At 42.3% G+C, this 12,691-nt stretch overlaps 1 protein-coding gene across 14 annotated transcripts in view; it reads left to right on the top strand.

The window, feature by feature from the left end:
* Positions 1-5,524: 5,524 nt before the first annotated feature.
* The window catches only part of LOC120955947 (uncharacterized), a 57,504-nt gene continuing 50,337 nt past the window's right edge, over positions 5,525-12,691 (top strand). For 3 of the 14 annotated variants that reach the window (XM_049608341.1, XM_049608344.1, XM_040377217.2), the window contains exons 1-2: positions 5,525-6,685; positions 6,801-6,889. The gene's annotated coding sequence lies outside the window, so the exon portion shown is untranslated. Of the gene's footprint in view, positions 6,686-6,800; positions 6,890-11,521; positions 11,831-11,919; positions 12,633-12,691 lie in introns of those variants that run through there. The other 11 variants (XM_049608343.1, XM_049608342.1, XM_040377216.2 and 8 more) reach the window with 9 other exon arrangements.

Below are 12,691 nucleotides of genomic sequence, written 5' to 3' on the forward strand. Positions count from 1 at the left end.
CAGTCTCCTTGATGCTGGGAGTTTCTCTACTAGTTCTCCTAGTATTGCTGGGTTCTGTAGGTGGTCTTCTAAGTCTGCTGCTACTAGGTGGTCGCAGAAATGTTGCACTGCTAACCCGTATTTAATCAGCGACTCTAGGTTTTCTGGTTTGGGCGCTTCGGTTTGTCGTGCCTTGTCGATTAACTCTTGTACGATTAGGGCAGGACGTCCATAGAGTCGTTTCAACACTTTGATAATGTCTGGGACTGCGTTTGGCGTCGTGAGTTTTGATTGCACTGCCTCTCTAGCTGCACCATGAAGGCACTCTTCTAAGCGCAACAAATTTTCTCTATTAGAGAATCCGCAGGCTTCATTGGACTCGTTGTAGCAGCTTATGAACACGGCCCATTCTTTAGGAGAACCACTAAATTTTGGCAGCTGTTTTGGGTAGTGGTTCCTCGCAGTTATTTGGCTGGGGGTCAAGCCGTTTCTTTCCACCATCGCGTTTTCCAGATTATTTTCAGCTATTCGTCTTTTCGTTACTGGTGACGCTTCAGTTTGCGGATGAGTCTGCACTTGAGCAGGTTTAGCCAAAGCCTGATTTTGATCTCTTACCCAAATTTTTGCTCTTACACTTTTGCCACTTATGATGGAACATTCCGAGCCTTCGATGTCGAGCTGCTCCTCGAGTTGCATCCTGAGCTCCTCCTGCTCGAGCTCCATTTTGGCCATCTTTAGCTGGAACTCCTTCTCGGCCATTTTCTTCTCAAGTTCCTGTTTCTTGGCCAGGCGCTCTAAGGCGTTTCGCACAGATAGTTGAGAAGACGCTGAGCCGCCCCGTCTTGTGCTTGGTGCTTTAGATTTGGCCGTTTGGGGTGGACTTGGCTTATCCTGCACTACGGTTCGCTCCGAACTGCTACCCTCGCTATCAGCTGCTCCCTGCTTCTCTACATTCTGGCAGCTTTCAGCGGGCTTGTTGTCCTTTGCACTAACTTCCTCACGTAGCGTCGGTTTGGCCTCGCTTTTCCCGATCACAGGCACTTTCTTCACACACTGAACACAGAACCACTTTCTTTTCGCTACGTTTGCGGTGACGCCAGCACACCCGTAATGGTACCACTTCGCGCAACCGTCGCACAGCACCATATCGTCCACGGTGTTCGCTTTATCGCAGGCACCACAATCGAAGCGATTTTCTTCACTCTGCATTTTTATGCCGTAAATTTATAACTCGCGAAAATACAAGTGTGAAAGTTAAAAACTTTGTTACTTCGGTAACAATTTCTTTCCGGGTGTTTGAAATAAGAAAATGATCTTTGACGTTTTGATGCAAATTCTATATTTTTAACTTGTCCGGTCACACTCGCTTTTGCTACTGCCAATAGTTTCGCGCCGTTTCCTGTCTATGCCCTTATGCTCGACCTTTATGGGGTGTATGACCGGAGGCTGGATCGTGTCTCTTCATCTCTTTCGCAATGTATATGTTTGCCTCTTTCAGTTGATAACAACCTTTACGCCACCTAGCGGCACCTTTTCTAACTTGGTTTATCTACATATCTCGGTCGCTAGGTGACAGCAGTTGTGTTGTTTACCTTTTTCACGCAGCCAAAACAGTCAACACAAAAACGTGCTAACAATAAATACTAAATTAGATGTCTGATAGGTTGCAATTCAGTTTGGAGATAGTCGACCCAATTATAAATGGAATTACTTACACGCAGTTTTTACTTTGCGTATTCCTGCAAGGTAAATCATAAAGGGTATCTTCAGTTCTTATGTCGTGGCTCAAATTGTGATTTTAAATATTGTTTCAATTCACAACAATTCACAAGCAAACACCATGTATTAAATACACACTGTTCAACCACCATTCAGATGAAATCTCGTTCTCTCTCTCGTAACGGAAAGTCAAGCTGTTTAGTTCCCTGAGTAGTAGTCGCTAGGTAATCGCTGCTCGAGATATTAAACTTCTGACAAATAGTGTTACCAACAACTCGACTGCAAAGCAAAGAGGTTGCGTTCTTCAATAACAGTTTTGCCACAAATCATCTGCTCAAATTATCCGACTAATTTGAGGATTCATTAGCAGCATCAGTAGTACTGGCAGGGACGCTGAGTGGGATAATTACACTTGCATCAATGGCAATGATTGCTCCAACGCAATAACAGAATAAAAAACACGTTTATTGATAGTTGATAAGGCAGTATTGCCGATGACCTTGTGTGTGCAATCGGTATTATGCTGCCAACGCTTCCGATTGGATGGTTCAATTACACTATTTTCCGGCTCAGTTTTCAATGTGAACAGCATTATTCAAATCATGCAAGATGTTTTAGAACAACTGTCATTGTTTGTAGCAGCTGGGCTGTTGAAACCCCCTCTTGCGATTGTTGAATAATGTCGTTCACATTATAAACTGACCCGGAAAACAGTGTAAAGCAAAACATTCTCGCTACCATGTGGACGGTGGGTCGCATTTTGTGGCGCTCTGCACGTGGTATTGGGTTGGGACCCGTTGATTACAATGTGCTGCTAGACATCGGTTCACCAGACGATACACACACGATGCTTGATAGAATTCACGCATCAACAACTAGGATAAGCCTTGCATTGGAAAGTAATGTGTTGTGAACGGTAGCTTGGTATCAGTAGGTTTTTATTATTCTAAAGTGTTTTTGTTTTTCAAAATAGAACAAATGAATACAAAGCTCATCGACTATTGTTTGCCCTAAAAACCAAAAAATCAGCCCACATATATCAAACAGGTAACAATACATAATCATAACACATAAACAGGCAAAACTATCAACTGATAACTGCTTGTCGTGGCGTCTGTGGTCGTTTTTCAAAACGATCTTGTCCGTCGGACTTATCCACCAGAGAACGCCCTCCCAATTAACTCTTGCTATAGATGAAAACTGATTTCAATTGTCCAATTCGAGAAGCGCCAAAGAAAAGCAAACGGCAATTGGTGCGTTTGACCCCGGGGGCGCGAGCCCGTGTGAGTTATATGATGGATTTAATAATAAAAACCTTTCATATCCTACTCGACGGCGAGCACAATAGGACGCTTGTGTGCTCTTAATCCGCAAGGAGGAAAACCTTCCTTGTCCTTGATCGATCGTTTCGCACGACAATATTGCAAAACGCAGTCGCATGGCTTTAAGATGATTTCATGTTATGAGAGCGCGAATGAGACCGTGCGATCGTGTATGCTCTACCACGCAAAAAAAACATAAGAGATGTATTGTTAATCTGTTTGCATCTTCACGATCCTCGCATGTCAATGGTGCAGCAGCCAACCATTGGGAGGTTTCTGTTGTCTAATCCAGGCGGTAGACTGCTTATTACGGTCTCTTAGTGCCTCTGTGAGCATAAAATCTTATCTTAACGTATCTTGAAAGATAATTTCGTGCAGCAGGCCACATTATCTCGAGAGATCGCGGGAGGATTTGAATATTCTAGCATGACAGAAAAATGACAAAGATGCCTCTCTCTCCGTCCGTTGTAACGTCGTTGGAGATAATGTTGAGGCTATGTTGCAGTTCCGTCTCCCCTCATCAACATCAGAACGCAACGATGATGTTGTGTGAGAGTACGGTTGGGTTGGTTGTAAAGTAGGCGCTATCATACGACATCATAGCGTCATCGCCCCTGGCAACGGGTAATGTTGGAAGCAAATTAATGCGCAGCCATGAACCTTATTAATAGCAGGATTGGGTTGGCTTGGAATGCTGCATTTATCGGTGCATGCAACATTTTCCTTAGGATACCGATTAAAAATTGCCGGTTGCGGTACTCGTTTCAACGTAATGAATGAACGTAATGAGGTAATTATTTTATTTTTCGGAATAAAGGGATGTGTTCAAATGAATATTGAATGCCATGATTAGTCAGTTTGTTGTGCAGCGTGAAGTTGAATGAAATTATAATATTCAAACGAAAAAAAAACGCCTCTAAAATGCTTTGGAGGGTTGCAACAACAACAGTTATCTGCATTGTTTGTGTGTCGTGGTATGACGTTCCAATGATAATTCTAATTAATTAATAAAAAAGTGGAACAAAATAAACACTCTTTTAAACCATCTCATACCGAACGAAATCGCAAGCGCATGACGATTGTTTGTATTATAAACAAAAGGCCTCATGAGGTGATATTAATTGTCAGAAGACCAATATTTGATTAGAACAAAATCGACGTTTTTTTCTGGCTTGATGGTTTTTGATAATAGGGGAAAGCGGGGCAAAATGGGCATGTGGGGCAAAATGGGCACCCTCTATTTAAGCATTTTTTGACTACAAAGATACTTTTCAATGCTCAAAATGTATGCATTAGAGTGTTCTATGAACACCATGTAGTTTTCATAACCCTTACATAACAAATAACTAAGAAAAATGCAAAATAAGGTTTGTTGTAGGTTTGTTTGTTTGTTAGGAAAAAGGCAAAATGGGCAGTTACGCTTGGGGCAAAATTGCCAGATGCTTTTGACATACGGCGCTTGGTGAGGCTATGGTGTTTTATTTGTCGCCTCAAAATGATAACAGACACAGTTTCAAAAGATTCGATTTTGTAGATTTAAACGTTTAAAAACTGTTTTAATTTTGATAACATATTTTTGGAAGAATTTTAAGGGCTTTTCTGACCAGCAATCAAAAGATAGAACGAAAAATACATTTCACGAAACGTGCGCAAAAGCATAGACCTAAGCGCAGTTGTTGTGGCCCAAATTGCCCTAGTGTTTTGACGTTTCACGTTTTGTTTACATATGCCCATTTTGCCCCAGGGCTATGCCCATTTTACCCCGCGTGTCGAAATAGCTTCTCGTAAAACATCAACTTTTATTTTACATTATTTTCATGTTTTTAAGTTGTTTTTATTCTATGTGGCAATTTTAATCCATAGATAAATGGTTGAGGCATACATTAATGAAAGAAAAATTGTGTTTTGTGGAAAATTCAAAGGAATATTCAGTAAACTGCTTAACATGCCCATTTTGCCCCGCTTTCCCCTACTTCACGCCAGTTGGTTTTGGTTTCTTATTATTTTTTTGTTATTTGTTGTTCCAAGCAACTGAACGGAGCTCTTTAAACCATTCGCTCTCGTTCTCTCCTACTCGGTGGAGAGCAACGTTTAGCTTTGAAAAAGAGAATATACTATTTACTCGCTCACTTTTGTTTGTTTGGAAGCAAATATTAGCTAAATTTATTAATTCTGAAAATAATGTACTTAAAGCTTGTATTAGTTTTTTTGTAAAATAATTCCCTTTTCAACTAGAAATCGAACTCCATTTCTCAAAAAACATATAGGTGGCTTCAAAGCAAACTCATTAAAATGCACTGCACTATGTTCATTGTATGCCAACGCTGCATGCCACTCTCGCGTGCTATTCATGCTCCCCTCAGCATACAATTTCTCTCGCTCACATTTTCGCTCCATTCCATTTTTCGCTCACACAAGAAACCCTAACTCTCTCACTCTCTCGGACCCCCAACAAACAACAACATTGCAGCTTCCAAGGCGCTCCAAAACACGTACCGGAAAAAAGCATCCCCATTCACTCTTAGTGTGACCGCCTAGTGCTTCGGACAAGTTTCGACTTTGTAAGCGCTCGTTGCCCGTGACTGGCTTTCAAAACTACTTTTCAGTTGTGTTGTCGAATTTCAAGTTTTTCTTGATGTGTTTGTGCAAAGTGAAGTTTGTGGGTTTGTTTGCGTAATTGAATCCAGCTTTTTTTAATTGATACTATCACGGTTGTAAAAATCGCAGCATTATCAATATAATCATCGGTTTCTATTTGACAGAAAAAGTATGGTAAAACGTGAGAAAGTGATAAATTGATTGAAGTATTATTCTAACGATCATTCCCCGTGTGCATTTTTTGTTTCTCTTTTGGATTATTTAGAGATAATTGGGCCAGTGTGAAGTTGGGAATAGCTAATTGTGTGAAGAGTAATTACTCTTCTGGAAGCAGAAAACCAAACCCAAAGCAAATCGATTGTGTCTCTTTCGAAAACAAAACAAAGCGTCTGATTGTATCATCACCAAGAGTGTGTGTGTGTTGATCACTAACAACATTTTATGTTACGATTTATTTTTTCGGATCAACGCCGTTTCTAAAACAAAACCAAAAAGATCGTGCCAAGAGCAAAGGGAATAAAATTTCCTGCTCGAGTGCTTGTCGTGCGTCCGTCGTTGTTCGTTGTGACAAGTGAAATACTGTTCGATGCGCTGTCTATGCGCATTCGCGCCACAGCATACAAAAAGATTCTATCACAGTTTGAAATGAATAAATAGCGAAAATTCATTGTTAGTGTTCTCCCTGAAGTGCCATATATTTCACGGCCAACTCGTGTTCCCACTTCGGACACAGGGGCCAAGGTGATAAGGGTGGTGATACGTGGTGGTCCACACCACAGCCAGCCAGCCAGCCAGTCAGGACTTCCAGTGTTGATGGTGTATGAGTGGTAAAGAGAAGAGTTCGGTATAGAGTAAAAAGAATGCGAAAAATATTTTCGTTTAAAGTTTGTGTGAGTGACGTGAGCCAAGTGTGGTGGAAATAAATTGCCCTTTGGGTGTGTTGTTAGGGCAGAGAATAAAGGATATGTTGTCGCAGCTGTATTCAAATAGTATAGTGCTATTGAATTTTGTTTGAAGCTGAGATTGGAAGTAGGAATTGAAATCTTTTCGAGCAAAGCCCACTCAAGGTAAATATATGAGATATTAGCTGGCCCGGAAAACTTAGTTATTCACAAACTACCTAAAAAAATCCATAATTTCTTTCCTTTTTGGGATAATTGTTCCGTGCCCGTATCATAACAGTATCCGATCGTCGAGTGTAAACCGCCAGATCTTACACCAAGTGTTAAAGTACTGTATACAACAACAACAGTGCTGCTGCTTGTATGAAGGTTAGAAAATTGCAATTAAATTAAGTTTAGTGTAACATCTAAACATACTGTAAGTCTTCAAACCTATTCTCATACCACAATAAGATGTGTGCAAAGTTTCATTGAAAATGATCCAGCCGTTACGGAGGTTGCTGGCAACAAACACCGTGACACGAGCTTTTATATATATAGCAGCTAGTCTAGAATCAACAAACTGAATCATTCCAAAAAAAAACTAAAATATTCCATTATTGCTTTGTTACTTGGGATTGTTGTATCGTGCCCGTATCCCCTCAGGATCCGATCATCGAGTGTAAACCGCCAGGCACCTCACACCAAGTGTCAAAGTGCCGTATACAACACAACAACAATCCTACTCTTTGTATGGGAGTTAGAAAATCATTATTAAATTAAGTTTAGTGTAACATCTAAACGATTTTTAACTCTTAAAACCTATTCTCATGCCACCATGAGGAGTGTGAAAAGTTTCGTTGAAAATGATCCAGTCGTTTCGGAGGTTGCTGGCAACAAACACCGTGACACGAGTTTTATATATATATATAGAAGAAGATTGTGTTGTAATAATTAAACAGTACCTTTCAATGAAAATCCTTGAGTGTATGATGCTATAAAATTAATACGGCAAAAGGGAAACAAGTTTCAAGCATTAAATGTTGTAACCATCTGTTTCACATGTAATTTTTCCCCGGAAAGATGGTCGTTGGGGCTCTGTGGCTGAAGAAACAACGGAGGTGCAATTGCATCCCCCCCCCCACTCCCACGCCGGCAACAATTTTAGGGCCTGTGACCGATGATCATAGGGGTCCCATGGCCACCCCCCCCGTTGCTATTTATAATATTTAAGCTTGGTCTACGTCTCTGAATAGCAACAATTACATTTTCTTTAAAAATAGTCAGAATAATTAACTGTTTCTTTTAACCTTAACAAAGCCGCCAAGGGCCGCATAATAGGCTCCCGAGGGCCGTAGTTTGGAGACCCCTGGTCTAGAGTCTCCTCGGAAGCTTTACGAGCAGGCGTGTATTGCAGGAGAATTAAAACGGTATTTTGGTCATCTTGCCCTCCTGATCGCCCTAAGGGAGAGAAATAAAATATGGTTCCAGGAAGTCAGGAGGAGATGGGGTTGAAGAAGGGCCATAATACCTTATTTGCCTTCGAAACGGCGATGGTATAAAGTTTCATTCGCGTGTAGATGCGCTCTTGGTAGCAGCACCAGTGTGCGCTGACGGCAACAGTGGTTAATTTATTTATTGACCGATTCCCGATCAAGTCCAGAGACTTCTCTATCCGTTATTGAGCTTCAATCTCGGTTTTACATCACTCATGGTCCCGACATCATGGAATGAGTCAGACAGAGGCCTAACAGGGTGGTGGAGGACCCACGAGCTGTTAACTGAATAATGAACATCTGGTAGAGGGGCTGGGGAGATGGAATAGAAAATAAATCATCTACATGAGGCGCACGGGTTTGCATCACGATGATGTGTCTTTGGCTCTTTACTGCGTATTTTTATTTTGAGCTCATTAATTGCTGAATCGTGCTCTGCAGAGCGTTACTAAAATTTAAACAAAATCAATATTCTACATCAAACGATGAGAAGAGTCTTCCACCACAAAGATATTTGAGAAAAATTGATAGGGTTTGAACAGAGTTGAAAATCAAATTCGCTACACTTCCAGTACGAAGCTTCATTTCCTGTGATCTGCGGTCGATTAAAGCTTCCCCTCTAGTTTCCAATAATGTTTGCATTGTGATCGAGATCGGGATCCACTACAGCAGCGGAGCATGTAGCGAACCGAAATCGAATACATTATCCGAACAAACAACAACAACACTCCAGCCTCGACCGCGAACATCACCACAATTGCCTGGAGTTACGACGGTGAGGCACAGTCGACGACCACACCGAAGGTTGACATTGAGCAGGCACAATGTGCAGCGGTACCGCAACAGCCCCTCCGACCACAGCAAGTGCCGCTAAAGGAAGGGTTTTTTTTTAAATAATAATATTTTGTATTATACGAATAATATATAACGATACGTAGGGGGAGCGGAGGGGCTACGCAAAACATAAACGAATGTGAAACTCCTGAGAATGCGGCTCTCACTTGACTACTGATGTCAGCAGAGTGATCACGAATCGCGCGCTACACGCTAATCAGTCGTCGTTGTGCTGAATGCACGCAAACTGTGTCTCTAATTCGTCATTTGCTAATCGGTTGCGTTCTCACCACGGGAAACGGGTTCCGTTAGTTCCCAGCCGACATTAGCATCTCGCGAAGATCGCCAAGATCTCTCCGGCGGTACAGATAAACGGCAAGGAGAGCATAAAAGGCCAAGCAATCGGTTCATCTTTCCAGCATGTATCACAAAACTAAAGGGGAGGGGAACGACTGTGGCCGACCGTATTAATTTACCGTTCCAAATAATCGGTGTTTTTAGCGCAGGAGTCGCTGCCCTTGTGTGCACGACTGCAACTGTAACTGGAAGAACGCAGGTTCTCCGTCTCAATCTGCTTAATTGGTTTTAATTTAATTCGAATTCGTTGCTCTTTTGTGTTCTATGTCAAATAATACTGAACTTGCGCGTAATGTTCGGCATCATGCTACGTGCAGTGGCGGATTTAACGGTGCGCGGACTGAGCGGCCGCGGGGGGCCCCGTTAATGTAGGGGCCCCGTGTATGGTAATTCCAGCATATAGAAGAGTGTGTACAGTAGTCTCAGCGAGATCTTCTGTGCTAGATAGGGGCCCCATGGATGAAGGGACTCATAAACTATAGGGACCAGGTACAGGGATTCTGAACCCCCCCCCCCCCCCCGGGCCGGCAAACCATTAAAGTGTGTTTGATTCAAAACTTAATGCAGCAATATGCACCCCCCCCCCCCCCCCCCCGCTCGACACCAACCGTGGGGCCTCCACTGCTTTTAACGCTTAGGGCCCCCAACATCCTAAATCCGCCACTGGCTACGTGTGATCTACAAAATGGAGAAGGAAACAGTAATCCTTTCTCAACGTTGACCCACGCATCTTAGTAGTCACTTTTGTTCGTCGTTATTTAGTGTGTAAAAACAGTAATCCTTTCTCAACGTTGACCCACGCATCTTAGTAGTCACTTTTGTTCGTCGTTATTTAGTGTGTGTGTGTGTGCATCTTAGTAGTCACTTTTGTTCGTCGTTATTTTGTGTGTGTGTGTGTGTGTGTGTGTGTGTGTGTGTGTGTGTGTGTGTGTGTGTGTGTGTGTGTGTGTGTGTGTGTGTGTGTGTGTGTGTGTGTGTGTGTGTGTGTGTGTGTGTGTGTGTGTGTGTGTGTGTGTGTGTGTGTGTGTGTGTGTGTGTGTGTGTGTGTGTGTGTGTGTGTGTGTGTGTGTGTGTGTGTGTGTGTGTGTGTGTGTGTGTGTGTGTGTGTGTTTGTGTGTGTGTGTGTGTGTGTGTGTGTGTGTGTGTGTGTGTGTGTGTGTGTGTGTGTGTGTGACCGAAACGAGTATAAGGTACCAAAAAAGGTTAATTTAATAGCACACATCATCTTCGTGCCGGCTACCGTCAACCCCTCGATGTCGAACAGGAATCACAATAGTCGAGTTTGTTGAATAAGATGCGCTGACCTTAGAGACCAGCGGCTTGCGATGGACGTACACCGCAGCAGCAGCATCATTTAAGATGTTGTTCATCATTTACGATTTCCGATACGGCTGAGATGTAGGTAAATGTTTTGCAATGTACGAGGTGAATTCGATTAGGACTTCGATTACAACCGTTCACTAGAGGACGTGCCCGAGAGTCCATGCGGGTTGTCAAAGGTAGGTTTGGAAATTCCGATGACGTAATAAATTACCGTGATGCCCTCACGATTGTTTTAAATCTCCCATCACCTAACGGAGTCACATGTCGTTAGACATAGCAGAGACTCTAGACAGCAATACGGTTTATTAACAAAATGTTTGCATGAATTCGTTTTTTGTTTCTTACTTCTCCTCATGGACGTGCAAGACCTCTTTCAATTTGAGAAGTAATCGAACATGAGAAAGGAATTTGCGTCGTCAGCGAGCTAGAAAGTGAGTTTTTAAGCACAAGAGTGTAGGCTGTTTGGCTGTTTGGAACGACTGATAGTTTTATAGGGATTACATTCCACCCTTGTGCCAACGTTTGTTTATTGATGAAGCGCAATTTTCCGTTTATGAGTTTTTGCGCATTTTTGTAAATTCACCAAGTGTGTGGCGCTCATGGGCAGGGGCAGAAGTAATTAGAATAAATAAAAGTTTACCAGAATAATAGGAAGGCGATGTGCAAAATATTTGTGAAAAATTCATGTTTAAGATAAACTTACAATCGGTTAGTCGGCACTGGAGGCAGCGGCGTTACATTTTACGATAGCAAACCTGTGCTCCTGTGGGGGATATTTTAAACGAAAATAAAGCGAAATAGGTAAAATATGTCTAGCAGCTTACCTTCATTAGACTGTAGCCGACGCATGCTATTTGATTGAACCAACTCTGATTGTTTGAAATTAACAATGCCAGTCACATACATTACAGTATTTGTTTATAACATTCTCTTCCAAAAATCCCTACAAATATGATATCGAAAAGCACCAGAACGAGATACGATGCTGCACGGTGGTAACACCCAACCAGCCCCAGAACATAATAAGTAACGCGCAAACATAATGATGATAAACATTCGAAGTATTTTCATGCACGCATAATTTATCACAATTAGAGCGTCAAGCGGTCAAGCGAACGGAGGCGAAAGATGGTGGTAATGGAGCTTGAAATGTTATCCGATAAAGAATGCAGTAAATACTGGAATAAACCCCTTGGCCTGGTGGGTGAGGATGCCGTGACTCCGTGTTAGATGGTTGATGGGATGTTTATGTGAAGGATGTTAAAACCTGAATCCTGTCATCCATTTGGTATGATTGATGATCCCAATTGCACAATTAGAGGTAAACTGTAGTATGAAATAGGAGAGCACTTTGAAAGTTTAGATAAAAGTAATTTATAATTTTATTTTTCGTTTTTTCTGGAGAGACAGAGCTTTTTTCAGAATGAAGGGGCATGACAGCAAGATATTATGCTCATTTTCAAGATCTCTAAGCACGGTTGGGTGTTGGGTTGAATCCAAAGTTGAATCCAAACTGTTTCTCTTCGCACCAAGAAATGGTGTCGAAAAACGCTCTGGGAGGCGTTTGCTGCATTCAAGCAATCCATGACCCCTTGTGTTCCGAAGCTAATCTACACGACGGATATAGGCACTGGCTTGGGCATAATCGCAACGCAGAAACTTCACCTGAAGGCAAACATAATAAAACACCAAAGCTCAAAACAAGGATCGTGCGCTGTTGACCTACCGGCACCGTTGTGAGGTTGTAATGTTGGTTCGGGTGTATCAGCGCGACCTCTCACAGTCGCGATCTCACGACTGTTTATTACTTACGAACGCCCCTGCGGGCAATTGCGTTCGGTGCGTTCAATATTCGCCAGGCGTGCAAGAAACAATAACAATCAACCCGAACCCTGGTGATCGAGATTCCTTCCTTGTACAGCGCGGAGTGCTATTGGGAATGAACCAGTTTTTTATTCCCCTCCACCGACGCCGTACCTGGCTGGATCAGATAAAAGGTTTTATATCCGCACTGTTGTTTGTCTTTTTCGCATCGTGGTAGTTGAATGAATGAATCATGGTGCTTGAACATTGGACAATCTACATTTCAAACTGCTTTATTTGAAGAGGTGAAAGAGAATAAGGTTGGAAAACTATTTGACGTACGCATGTTGGGTACGAGCTGAATGATGTCAAAAGTGGT

Source organism: Anopheles coluzzii, chromosome 3 (assembly GCF_943734685.1).
Source record: "Anopheles coluzzii chromosome 3, AcolN3, whole genome shotgun sequence".
NCBI lineage: Eukaryota > Metazoa > Arthropoda > Insecta > Diptera > Culicidae > Anopheles > Anopheles coluzzii.